Genomic DNA, 15,063 nt, shown 5'->3' with positions numbered 1-15,063 from the left:
CTGGAAAAGTAAGAAGCAGCCAACAGTGGCGCTATCGACCTGTGAAGCCGAGTACATGGCATTAGCGGCTACTACTCAAGAGAGCATGTACTTGTACAGTTATTAAAAGGGGTAGACCTTAATAGCCCACATGTACCAGTGAAGATATATGAGGACAACCAGGGAGCAATAGCTCTATCCAAAAACCCTGTATGCCGACAGAGAAGCAAGCATGTAGACATCAAATATCATTTTGTACGATCTGCACATGCTGAGGGGAAGATATATATTAAATATTGTCCTACTGCAGATATGGTAGCTGACAGGGGCGCGGGAAGGGGGGTGCTGAGGGCGCTGCAGCACCCCCTAGCGGCAGGCAGGCGGAGCTCCTCTGCCTGCAAATTAAATTGTTTAATTTTTTTATATATTTTTATTTCATTTCATTGTGCCTGAGATATATTTTATATTATATATTATTATTTAAATGATCATTTTAAACGATATAATCAATTATTTAGCTTCAGGGAAGAAAAAATAAAAAGTATCTCGGAATTCTTTCTCACTAAAAACGCTAAATCTGCTAAAAAGATTGAAATAGAAGATGCAGGGGCAGGGCATTATTATGCAGAATCTGTGTAATATGTAGCCAGGAATTAGCAATGCCTTGATAGCCTACTTCAATGAATGTAAATTCCACATTGTTGGTCAAATAATATTTTACATCTTAATAGTGTCTGTGTGTGTGTGCTGGCACTTTTGTGCGTGCTCTATAGTGCCCGTAATAGCGTGCACTGGAGTCCGTTGTTATGCACTGTGTGTGTGGTTTTGCTCGGTGTATGTCAACGTCAACCCCCCCCCCCCATGTGTAATTAGCACATCGGACAGCTCAGCACCCCCACTCAAAATACCTTCCCGCGCCTCTGGTAGCTGATGTCCTAACCAAGCCGTTGACAATAGAGATGGCAAATCCGGATCCTTTTACGGACTCAGGGTCTTCTGAGTCAGTCATTGAAGAGATCCGGATCATACGAGTCATTTGAGTCATATGAGTCAGTATCACCAAGACCGTCGAAATCCTATCGGTGAAACCGAAAACGTGTTCCATTTCACGAGCATATTAAACTAACGTTATATTAACCTCCGCTACACAGTGTATTTTGCTTTAATAAAAAATGTTTATCACAAAAAAAAGGGTTATTTTGCGATTTGGCAAATCTGAGTCTGCTGTTGACTCGTGCATGAGGACGAGTCTGCTGGATCTCTGGATCTGCTGCTATATGGCTACGGCTCTGAGTCCGCACGAGTCTGCTCTGCTGTGTGTTGCACAGCGAGTCAGGATTTGCGAATCTGAGTCTGTGAAGTTCCGCTGACTAACTTGTAGGCTACTGGTCTCTCTCGATCATTGACCTGGATTCACGGATCCCGCGATTTTGATTAAGTCCATTATGTTTCTGGCTCTAAATGAAGTTTCAGTGTAGACTTCTAACTAAATTGTCATGTTGTGCAACAGTCTCCTGCGTGTAATAGCTGCATTTCCAATAAGGATCTTACTTGGCAAAACATTTATTTTGAACATAGCACACAAAAAGAAACAAACAATGACAATGATTGCAAAACAGTTAGAATATATAAAATGTCTTAATTATACAATTATTATTATTATTAAACATATAATTATATCCAATCATATTCCCCCCATATTTTCTCATGGACTGCGTAATCATTGCAATACTGGTGTTTGTATGTGTTAAACGTGTGTAAAGTGGTGTCTTTTGCTTTAATAAAACATATTGATCACAAAAAAAAGGGTCATTTTGCGATTTGGCGAATCTGAGTCTGCTGTTGAATCGTGCATGATGACGAGTCTGCTGGATCTCTGGATATGCTGCTATACGGTTACGGCTCTGAGTCCGCACAAGTCTGCTGTGTTTTGCACAGTGAGTCAGGATTTGCGAATCTCTGAGTCTGCTGTTGACTCGTGCATAATATAGCCGCGGGAGCCGGGTGCTGGAGGAGGGGCTATGCTCGTGCACATGACGAGTATGGATCGCTGGATCTGCTATGCTATTAGGAGCCGTCGGCTCCTCTGAGTCCCCACGAGTCTGCAGGAAGTTTCACTGATCCGCGTTCCCTCCCCTGAGCCAAACGATAACTTCTGGCAGCTATCGGGTAGATGGACTGGGCGTTGTAATGTGATTTTACATGTTATAAAGAGAGTAGCGAGTGACGCAATTTATAGTTTTAATTTGTACGTCACACCAAGTGTAGGACTCAAAGGACTCGGGTTAATGGAGAGGGGAGACTCGTCACGACCAGCTCATTTCTAGGATCCGGGTTAATGATCCGGATGAATCAGGACTCACCCATCTCTAGTTGACAAAGGCTACATTTGAAAAGTTCAAAGGGTATTTGTTTGGAGAGTAATGTGAATTACAGATGTAAAAATTAAACACTGCTAGGGAAGGTTTTATTTTTTTGGATTCTGTGTACCACTGTAGAGAGTTCTCAACATGTCTTTGAGTGGGAGTGTTAAGCATATTTGAATAAGAACAAAGTCAGGTTTTCCGTTCATGTGTATATGACATCATCAGAGCGTGCCTGAGTGTGAAAGAAACGTGGTGATGCTAATGAGCATGTGCAGAAATAAACTGTCAGTTCTCCAGGCCAAACTCAGTGAAATGTGGTTGTGTGTTTTTTCTGTCCATTACAACTAGTTAAGATGATGCTTACAAACTACTTTGGTTGACTGCAAACGTGGGGACTTCTGCTGAATATAATGTCTCACGCAACATAAAGTAATTGTGTAAAATAAACATAAAATACAGTAATTAGGGCCTGAGCACGAAGTGTGCGAAGACCTATTGTTATTCGTAGAATTCATGTTATGATTCCTGTGCGCTTTGAAACCTGTTTTTGAGGGTTTTACGACGCCATTCAAGCAGCGAAATGTTGCAGGGACCGCAGGACCGGTGAAAAATTTGACATTCTGGAGTCCATGGGTTCAAAATTGCCAACATGCTCGCTAGCGCCACCTATATGTAAAACATTTTGAAAAATGTACATAGTTGCACCGTAAGTCCCATGGACCTGAAATGTTGCCCACTTATCCGGGTGGACCTGCTCTACATAAAGTCCTCTTAAACCCCTAAGCTCCGCCTACTTTTATTTATTTTTAATTAGCATAATGTTAAAAACAGTTAAATATTATCCTAAATTTCACTTTTTGGTTTATCAACACCAATCTTAGTAGACAGCATCGGTGGAGGGTCACACACATTACAGTAGGAAATGAGCATGTTCAGGTAATAAATATGGCCGCCATTAATGAAAACGTATTAGCGAAAAGGTGTGCCTTAGAAAGAAATGCTCATAACTCAACAATGTATCCATTCACCACAGATTTTGGTGGATAGGTTCAGTCTGTGTTGGGGAATAGGCACACTAAAGCAATTTCATTTCGACTATAGGGGGCCCCAAAAACACCGCAAATTTCTAACTCAAGAACGGATGGACGAAATAATTGGGTTTTTTTATAGACATACTCTGGGGGTGAGTATGAACTGAGATTCAAAGTGTCGCAACGAATGACGAACGTGGGCGTGGCCTATACATTTTTTTTTAATTGCGATGTGCTAAAATGAGCTACGGACGCGAAACTTGGAACACACGTCACAGCCCACGAACTCTTCGCGACTGTACAAATAAATCGTGCATTTTAGCAAAAACGGCTCAGTAGCGCCCCTTATTGTGCGGTAGTCACATATAGTTTCTTCGAGCTACCCGAATCATGGCACAGATTTTCCTCATGGAATTGCGAACATTTTTCAAAATGGCTTCCATTAGCCCCGCCCCCCATAAAGTCGCCCATTTTGAAAAATGTGCGTTTTAAGCACATTTTCGGCGACTCCTCCTAGGGAAATGATCGGAAAAATTCGAATCCAGGACAAGTTCAGCCCATATCCAATGTGATGCTAAATTGCAAATGAAATAGTTGCTGGCTCAATGGGGGAGGTCGTAAGCTAAGGGGGATTGTACCATTTTTGCCGATTAACATGTCACAAATTACTCCAAACTTCTCGCATACAGTGTTTCCGATATTCACGAAACGCTGTATACACAATCCTCTTATGATTGCGGACATATTTCAAATTGCCTTCCATTTGCCCCGCATCCCAGGAAGTCGGCCATTTTGAAAAATGTGCGTTCTTCATGTATTTTAAGCACATTTTTGCAAACTCCTCGTAGGGAAATGATCGGAAAAAATCCATTCCAGGACAAATTCAGCCCATATCCAATGTGATGCTAAATTGCTCGAAAGGGGAGCTCACAGGCTACAATGTACCATTTTCCACCATTTAGATGTCAGATAAGCTATCTCTGCCTTCCACATCATCTCTCACTCACTCACTCACTCACTCACTCACTCACTCACTCACTCACTCACTCACTCACTCACTCACTCACTCACTCACTCACTCACTCACTCACTCACTCACTCACACACACACACACACACACACACACACACACACACACACACACACACACACACTCAAACACACTCACACACTGCTGGCAATGATGTTGAGTGTTAGTTCAGCAGCTCCCTCTGCTGGCGGCACATGCAATTACAGGCACATATACACTCCAAAACATACACATACAGCTCTTAAAGCATATAATATATATCAGGCTACAGCCCTTGTATATGTTATGATGTGAAGCACTATTTGGTTTCATTAAAAATATCAACTGTTTATTTGTAGATATCTACTAAAGGATACAAATAAAGTGTGTAATGTAGGCCTGTCACTTATATTATTGAGTGATATTTATAATACACTGTTCTGCTTTCTGCACTGGCCTCAGCAGCTGTTCTCACTGTAAATGTCGGCTCACAATTAAAGCAAAAAATACATAGCCTAATATCCAGAGGAGATGCGTTTAGTGAGTAAACAAATGGTAAAGGGCAGAAAGTCTGATGCACATTTGATCAACGGGAACAGTTTGCAGAGATGTGCTTCCTTGACATTAGCTGCGTGCGTATAAGTCCAGCTTTGTTTGACAATGTTGGCAATCTAATGTTGAGATGACATATTAACCTGTTACATTGTAAGTTAAAGGAGCTATCTGTGCAGTATATTACATGTTTATATTTGTAATGGTTATATTACAACCTGCATGTTGAACAGTTAATTAGCCTTTGAGAATATGTGTCATTGCAGAGAAAGTTATGCTTATTGTTTGCTGTATAATATATTTAAGTAACTGATTCTCATTATACTTGTACATTTTGTATTTCTCTGTTATAGACCACACATACATATAGTCCAGGGCTGCCATCTTTAGAGTTCAGCTTGGAGTGAGATGACAATATTAGATTTTGGTACACTGATTAATTTTGTTGCTATTACTTGTGTATTATTCCATTAACCTTTACTCTTTTCAGTGAACATATTATATTTTCTACTGTTGATATGTGTCTATGAACTGTTAATTACACTTAGACCTGTTTACATCCCACTATCTCGCAACTATAGCCTGTTGTGAATAAAGTTTAATTTAATTTACACCCGGTCTCTGTGGCCTGAAATCGACTATGGAGGATACATCAGTGTACCCTCGGTTAAAGCTCCTCCAGAGAGCCTCCTCTCTCCTCTCTCTCCCCTCTCTACTCTCTCCTCTACATCAGTGTACCCTCGGTTATAGCTCCTCCAGAGAGACTCCTCTCTCCTCTCTCCTCTAAATCAGTGTATCCTCGGTTACGGCTCCTCCAGACAGCCTCCGCGATAATCGATCCTCGACGAGCCTTTAGAGACATTTGTTTTCCTTCGAGGCAGCGCGCCGACATCCGTTTCCGGGTCGCAGCCGGAGGACCGAGGAGTCGAGGAGTCGAGGACGCGAGCATTTGAGAAATTACAAACCGCTCATTTCGGAGCACTCCTGTACGTCGCCTTGACGCCGGGACGACCGGCGACCCTCCCCGACAGGCGCACAGACGCGAAGGCCCGCCCACAACTGCGTGCACGTCTGTGACCGCAGTTTTAATTGGTATTTGTTTTTGTAAAGGTATTTGTTTTAGTAAATTTAAGTTACAGTCCTTTGTTTCAGTAGTTTTCTTCATTTAGAGTATTTGTTTTAGTAACTTTAAGTGACAATTTAATTAAAAAACATAAACAGTATCCCCTGGAACTCTCAGCGGCTGACCGTAGACCATCTCAGTCGTGGAACACCGCAGATCTTCCTTAGGCGCGGTCCGCAGGCCCAGCATTACCCAAGGCAGCTTGTCGACCCAATTGCCGTCCTTCAGGCCGGCTCTGAGTGCCGCCTTCATGGAGCGATGGAAATGTTCACAGAGGCCGTTAGCCTGAGGGTGATAAGCGGTTGTCCTGTGAAGCTTAACCCCCAAACCACACGCCACGGCGTTCCAGAGCTCAGACGTGAACTGCGAACCCCGGTCAGAGGAAATGTCCGACGGGGTGCCAAACCGACATACCCACGTCGCAATGAAAGCCCGGGCTATGTCAGCCGCCGACATCGACACGAGAGGAACCGTCTCCGGCCAACGGGTCGTCCTGTCCACCATGGTGAGGAGGTAGGAAAAACCCTGAGAGGAGGGCAATGGACCCACTAGGTCGATGTTGACGTGGTCATTTCATTTCATTTCATCGTTTATTTGAAGAGGGACAGTGCACATTGATGAACATTTAAAACAAATAATGCTTTAAAAACGTAAACATGCCGGATTTTAGCTTTGAGCTAGTTTCCATCCGTAGTCCCTCACATACAATATTTAAGAACATGACATTTATATACATAGCAAAATAAATACATGATATGCAGAAAGAGCATGAGCAGCATATAAGCATTTACCACATGGCAGTACAATGTAGCAGCTACGACATATAAAGTGCAGGAGGAGATAAAAGAGCTACCTAAAGTGCAAGAGGAGATACCCCTGTGTTAAAGTGCATCTAGCGGTGATTACACGTCTGTTTGTTTCTCAACCATTCTTTTAGTTGACCTTTAAAACTGTTCAAAGTGGGACAATCCCGTATCTCAGTTGGGAGGCTATTCCACAAAGAGCTGCCTTTAATGGAGAGGACATTTTGAAAGAAAGTGGTCCGTCTGTGGTGGACTTCACAGTCTCCTCTGGTTTCTGACCTAGTGCAGCGTCCAGTGTGTTTTCTGTGGATGAATTCCCCTAAGGGGGGAGGGGGGGCCAGTCCATGTAAACATTTATAAAAAAAACACATACTTTTAAAAGACTTAAAATTGTCAAAACTCAAGAAATTGTGTTTCTCAAGGATGGTGCAGTGGTGGTATGAATAAGGCTTTCTGTCAAACACCTTGATAGCTCTCTCTCACAGCTGTTCTATAGGTTTCAGGTTTGTGGCACAAGCAAACGACCAGTTTGTAAAACAGTATTCAATGTGGGATAGAATCATACAGTGGAGGTATGACTTTGCAGCATTGACACTTAAGAAAGGTCTAATTTGTTTAAAATGTTGCAAGTTGAATTTAATGGTATTTGATACTTTCTTGATATGTTTCTTAAAAGTCAAGTTCGATTCCAGTATAGGTGCGTTCACACCGGAGTACTTTGGTGTACTTTTCCCACAATAGTTCATCAGAACTACGATATATTTGCGTTCACACCAAAAAGCCCCAGGAACTAAAGTAGCTCAAATGAGTTCGTCCGACCCGCTTTTCAGTCCCTGCTAGAGAGCAGGGACTGTTGTGGGAGAAAATAGTTCGTACGTCTGATTGGCTGTGCGGAATGCAAACCACGCCCGTTTGACTCTGAATTTTTTTTTGGAAGCGGCCATTGTATTTGCTCGCTTACCCGAAGAGATTACTTTTGTGAAAGCAGTTATTATAGCAACACTAAATAAATCATCGGAGCGGTGGAATTGATGAGGATGTCTCGGCGCTTCTGGCGATTTACTCGGAGGACGCGAAGTGCGGCATTCAGAAGCTTCTACTGAATGCAGTTTCCGTGAATCAGCAAAGTTAGCAGACCTGGCAAAGTCATGTCGTGACGACTACGAAGGTAAAATAAAATACATGCACTGCACTGTTTTAATCTGCACAATACTGGTCTTAGATGTACTTTTATTTGCTCAGTAGATCGAGCTAGCCATGCTAGAACTTGCTAACATTAGGTCCAAGCTGGCTAACAACATCTAGCTAGCTAGCTATTCTCAGCCGTGCCCGCTATGAACACGTTTTGACTTGTGAATAAGTGTGCAATGTTCTGTAATTTGCTTCACTAACTCATGGCACTAATCGTGTGTTTCAGGCGAGGTGTTTCTCTCAGGATTAGAAACTAGTTTTCCCCTCCGGGATAAAACGATAATATAACGTTAGCAATTAGCATGCTAGCTGGACATAATGCTACCTCTGTATTGTTACCTCTAACAATACATTGTAGTTGCTATAATTTCAAGTAATTTGCAACATTCATTCTACATGTTAATGGTAAAAGCTTAAACAGTTGATTACCTGCATGCCACAAAGACTGATGTTCTAATACTTTTGCACATTTAAGTAGAAATGTAATTGAAATTCTATTTACTGCCTAAACATTGTTCCTTGTCATAGTATTATCCTAAATAGTTTGACCTTGTTTCCTCAGAAGGCTTCTCAGACTACATGGAGGATCCCTCAGAGAAACACAGTTTCCACGTTCAGTTCCCCCCCGCTGAGAGTAGGCAGCTCCACACCCTGCGCCCGGTCAGCGGACACCATCAGGACTACTATCTGATCACAGAGGATCCCATCCTGACCGCTGCTGCCATACTGCAGCAAACAGGAGGGAACGGAGGTGAAAACACACTTTATACATTTAGATATGTGGAGCACAAAGAAAAGCATTGCTAAAAAACATTTAGCAGCTAAACTGTGGATAACAAGTAAACCACATTGGTTTGTTATTCAATATTCAAAAGCTTTTTGAATCATTACATGTCACTTGTTAGACGCTTTTATCCAAAGCTTACATACTCAATACTGTGGGCAATCCCCACAGGAGCACTTTGGGGTGAAGTGTCTCAGGGACACAACGACATGCTGACTGCAGTGGGGTTTGAACCTGTGCTCCCCTGATCCGAACACCAATGCACTTACCCACTGCGCCACACGCCTCCCTATCATGTCCTGAGAGCCCTGCATCCCCCAATTGCTAGTGCCTTCACCATTTAAAATGTTAATAGTCAAATCAAAGGTGTTCCCCGTGTTCCTCCTGTTGTGTGCCTGCAGCGACAGACTCAGAGGTGGAGATCGCCCACAGTGATGACTCTGACGTGGGGGGGCTCTCTGTTATGGGCTGCTCCCCTTCCGGTATTTGGACAATGTTGTCTCGTTGTTGCGATTAAACTGATCTTGTATCTTGCATATTTCACCTTAGGAAAGTGGGCACGCAATGACAGCTTCCTTGACACCATCATGGCGATGGACCACCGTGCCATGGTCAGCAAGGAGAATGAGGACCTGCGTGCCAAGGAGATGCACGACGAACGGCTGCTGCATTCACACAAGGCCCAGGAATCGAGGTGGAGCAACAAAATACCTTTCAGGCTGGGCTTCTGGCAGTGCTAAGCGAGCTGATTAAATCCAACAGGCCTTCAATACAAAAATTAAGAAAAACTTGTCGTTGATAAACTGTACAATGACTTGTTGGGAGGCGGGTGGTTCAGTGGTCTGGTGCGTTGGTGTTCGGATCAGGGGGGCACAGGTTGAAACCCCACTGCAGTCAGGATGTCGTTGTGTCCCTGGGCAAGACACTTCACCCCAAATTGCCTACACCTGGGACAGTTAATTTTGTATTATTGTGATTATATATATATATATATGCCACTGTTATCAATACTGACACCTAACTTTGCACTAAGGTGTGTCTGCTGCTGAGCCTACCTATTGTTATTATATATATATATATATTGCCACTGTTATTATATTGTGTTGATACTACTGACACTTATTGATCTGCTGCTGATAAATAAAAGAGAACCTACATGCACGGCACTAGCATCATGACTGTCTTTGTTTAAACCAGCAGCAGTGCACAGACTAACCTGTGTGTGTAACGTAGTTCTTCAGGTGTGTATGCTTAACATGTATGTATTTATCACAGTAAAGATGGTATACAACAGTTTTTAACCTCATCCCATTGTCTTTAACACACATTTAACATAATAATATACTCATTAATATACAAATATACAGTATGAGTACTGTTTCACGGCCAGATGCGGCGTTCGTTGTGGCCGGAGATTTCAACACCGCCAACATGAAGAAGGTTTTGCCAAAATATTACCAACACATCAACTTCCCGACGCGCGGGGGAAACATACTGGACCATGTTTATTCCCCTTTCCGGAATGGATATAAGGCTCTCCCTCGCCCTCCCTTCGGCAAATCAGACCATATCTCACTACTGTTGTTGCCTGCGTACAAGCAGAAACTTAAAAGGGACAGACCGGTAACAAGGACAGTACAACGATGGAGCGTGGAGTCAGATGAGGCACTGCAGGATTGCTTTGCATCCACGGATTGGAGTGTGTTTGAGGACAATAACATCAACACACACACGGACACTGTCATCTGCTACATTGGGAAATGCATCGATGACGTGGTACCGAAGGTTTCTGTACGGACATTCCCAAATCAAAAGCCCTGGGTAAACGGTGAGGTGCGCGGCAAACTGAAAGCGCGCACTATCGCGCACACAGCGGGAGATTTGGAGGAGTACAGGAAATCTAGGTATGATCTCCGGAGAGCAATTAAAAATGCAAAGAGACAGTACAAAGACAAGGTGGAATCTGACTTCAAAGGCTGTAACACTAGGAATATGTGGGCGGGACTAAGGACAATGACTGACTACAAAGGAGCAGCGGGGGGTCTGCGTGCGCATCTCTCCCAGATGAGCTAAACAGTTTTTTTGCACGCTTTGAGAGCAGCCAGGCTGTGGAGGTACAGAGGGACCAGGAGCTACACTGCCCTTTTGTTTTAAATAGGGCAGATGTGTGTAAATCCTTTAAAAGGGTTAACCCACACAAGGCTCCTGGACCTGATGGCATCCCTGGCCGTGTTCTCAGGGTGTGTGCAGTTCAGCTGGCAGAGGTGTTCACAGACATCTTCAACAGGTCCCTGCTGCAGTCTGTAGTCCCCACATGTTTTAAACACTCCACCATCATTCCTGTCCCCAAAAAGACAATCATCACCTGCCCCAACGACTACCGCCCAGTAGCACTCACCTCCATCATAATGAAGTGCTTTGAGCGGTTAGTCAAATTATTCATCACCTCCTCCCTCCCTGAATCTCTGGACCCCCTGCAGTTTGCCTACAGAGCAAACAGGTCCACAGACGACGCCATAGCCCTCACCCTCCACACTGCCCTCTCACACCTGGACCCGAAGAACAGGGACACATATGTGAGAATGCTGTTCATTGACTACAGTTCAGCATTCAATACCATTGTGCCCTCCAAGCTGGCCATCAAGCTCAGAGACCTCGGGCTCAACAGCGCCCTCTGTGACTGGATCCTGAACTTCCTGACGGGCAGACCCCAGGCAGTGCGGTTGGGAAACATCACATCCTCCACCCTGATTCTAAACACCGGTGCCCCTCAAGGCTGCGTGCTCAGCCCTCTCCTCTACTCCCTGTTCACCCACGACTGCGTGGCCACACACAGCTCCAACACCATCGTGAAGTTTGCTGATGACACGACCGTCATCGGCCAGATCACAGACGATGACGAGACGGCGTACAGAGAGGAGGTCGAAAACCTGACATCTTGGTGCCAGGATAACAACCTCCATCTCAACATCAGCAAAACAAAGGAGCTGATTGTGGACTACAGGAAGCAGCAGGGAGAGGGACACGCCCCCATCGCCATCAATGGGACTACGGTGGAGAGAGTCAAAAGCTTCAGGTTCCTTGGGGTCCACATCACTGAGGACCTGACATGGTCTCTTCACACCACCACCATCACCAAGAAAGCTCGACAGCGGCTCTTCTTCCTCCGCAGGTTGAGGAGGTTCAAAATGGATTCCAGGATACTCTGCAACTTCTACAGGTGCACGATAGAGAGTATCCTCACTGGCAGCATGACGGCCTGGTACGGCAGCTGCACCGACCTCGATCGTAAGGCTTTACAGAGGGTGGTGAAAACTGCACAGCACATCACCAGGACGGAGCTGCCATCCATGGAGGACCTTTACTCCCAGCGGCTCAGGAAGAAATCACTACGGATTATCAAAGACCCCCATCACCCCAGCCACAAACTGTTCTTTCTGTTGCCGTCTGGCAGACGTTACCGCAGCATCCTGGCAAGGACAAGAAGATTCGGAGACAGTTTCTTCCCGCGGGCAGTGAGACTGTTAAAAAATTGAACTGTTGAAACAACATCAAACATTCATCTGCTACTCAGTAGTATGTATCTAATACCTAATATATATATATCATTCCAATAACTTGTATATAGACTCGTACTGCACTATTCCACATCATAACTTTATTTCATTTTTATAACTATTATTATTTTTGTATTGCTCATGCTCTTATTGTTATTATGTTATGTTATTATGTTGCATTGTTGGAGAAGCCTGTAACATAAGATTTTCAACTGCATAATTACTCTGTAGCTATGTCAGATTGACAATAAAGAACCTTGAACCTTGTTTTGATACTGACATTTAATCTTTGCACTAAGGTGTGTCTGCACTATTGTAATTGTGTCTGTTGACTGGTAAATAAAAGAGAACCAAATGCACTACAAAAGATCAGCTTTATTGTCAATTTACAATTTCCATGCTGTTCAGATGCCTCTCTCCAACGTTGCTTCCAGGCGAATACAGAGGAGTTGAAAAGAGCCCTTGGACATTCGGAAATCTTTGATCCACTGCACGTTGGCACCACCTCCCACCAAGCCGATGTTCTATTGTTCACCCAGAGAGAGCGCGGGACACGACGCGTTCCGTAGAATTCGCATATCTGGAAACACATACAAAGACACAAATTAGCCCTACGTGTGGCGATGCACCTTAGCGCGCTGACAAGCCACGCACTCACCAGCCCAAGTCCTCACGTCCTTTTTAAGTCCCCGCCAGACAAACTTCGCGGCCACCAAGCGCACCGAAGGTTTACCGCCGGGGTGAGACAGGTCGTGCACCGCCCCAAAAACGGAGCGCCTCCAACTGGCGGGAACGACCGGCCGCGGCAGGCCTGTGGAGACGTCGCACAGGAGAGTAACGCCTGCGTCACCGAAAACCACGTCTTCCAAGCGCAGCCCCAAGCTGTCCTCCTTCAGGGCCTGTACGCCGGGGTCCGTGACCTGGTCCGTCGCCATGCGAGTATAGTCCAGGCCCAACTGGACGGCCCCGATGACGACCCTGGAGAGGCAATCAGTGACCAGGTTCGATTTGCCAGCCACGTGCTTAATGTCTGTGGTGAACTCCGAGATGTAAAGGCTGCTACACACCAACCTGAGACCAAAGAACGCGTACCGAAGGCGTCCCGACTTTTACGTCCGCTACGTCGCCTGCGTCGGCTACGCCGCCCGCCTACGCCGCCCGCCTACGCCGCCCGCCTACGAACACACCGCAAAGACTTCAGTTGACGAGTGGCAATAACTGTCCTTACCAGCAGGCAGCGGTAGTGTGTATTCGTCATTCAAAAGAGGCAACAACCGGAAGACAGACTATACCCCGAGAGAAGAAGAACAGGCTGCGTGATATAAACAAACAACAAATAGCGTCTGGGTTCCATTTTCACTCTCTCTCGTCGATCGAAAACATGTAAACATAAAAAAGAGACTCTTGCGTCCGGGTGAGATGAAAATGAAAAAGATTAACCGTCTGTGTGTGCCTTCTTAATCGTTTGTTTTGGTCCCTCACTTCCGCTTCGCTTCTCCGCTAAGCTGAACAGCCAATCAGAGTGATTTCTTTGGCCCGACTTTCTCTGACCTCCCGCGGCCGATTCAACATGTTGGGAGGCCGCGGGAGGTGTGAAAATGTGCCGTAAAGAGACGACGGTGCGGGACACACCAACCTGAGCAGGGCGCCGCGAATGCCCGACTGCTTCTGACGGCCTCTGACAGCCTCTGACTCCCAAAATCGGGTTGGTGTGTAGCGGCCTTAAGACAGCTGCCGCTGCTGACGTGCAGACCAAGGCTCTGCCACTTTTGACATGGCGAACGTGAGCTGCTTGTGGTCAACAAACGCCGTAAATTCACGGCCTTCCAGCAAAAAACGGAAGTCCCGCACGGCCAGCCAAAGTCCAAAGAGCTCTCTGTCAAAGGCGCTGTACCTGCGTTCCCTGGGCGTCAGCTGACGGCTGAAAAAGGCGAGTGGCTGCCAACCGCCCTGCACCCACTGCTCGTGCACCGCACCAACGGCGTAGTCCAATGCGTCTGTGGTAATGGAGATGGGAGCTGTGGATGATGGGTGCGCCAACAGGGCTCGGAGATGTGACAGGTGCTCTTCCACCGAAGCGCTGGCGACAAGTATGTCGTCCAGGTAGACGAAAACGGCAGGTCCTGTAGCACCGAATCCATCAGGCGCTGGAACGTTTGAGCGGCGTTCTTGAGCCCAAAAGGCATCCGCAGGAAATCGAAAAGTCCAAACGGCATTATCACTGCCGTCTTGGGAACGTCCAGGGGATGCATGGGCACCTGGTGGTATCCGCGCACCAGGTCCACTTTAGAAAACACCAGCGTACCGGCCAGATGTGCTGAAAAGTCTTGAATGTGCGGCACCGGGTAGCGGTCAGGCGTCGTGGCGTCGTTGAGGCGGCGGTAATCCCCGCACGAGCGCCAACCGCCGTTCGGCTTGGGAACGACGTGCAGAGGAGAGGCCCAAGGACTGTCAGACCGGCGGACGATACCCAGGCGTTCCATGGTTGAAAACTCCGCCCTCGCTACTGCAAGCTTAGAAGGGTTCAACCGCGGGGCCCTGGCATAAACTGGGGGACCTTCGGTGGTGACGTGGTGCTCCACTCCATGCTTGGTGGTGAGCGCGGAAAAGGTGGGTAGCGTCAGATCTGGAAATTCAGCCAACAGCCTGAGAAAAGTGTCCGCCCCC

This window comes from Trematomus bernacchii, unplaced genomic scaffold, assembly GCF_902827165.1.
Source record: "Trematomus bernacchii unplaced genomic scaffold, fTreBer1.1, whole genome shotgun sequence".
NCBI lineage: Eukaryota > Metazoa > Chordata > Actinopteri > Perciformes > Nototheniidae > Trematomus > Trematomus bernacchii.
This window is presented reverse-complemented; position numbering follows the sequence as displayed.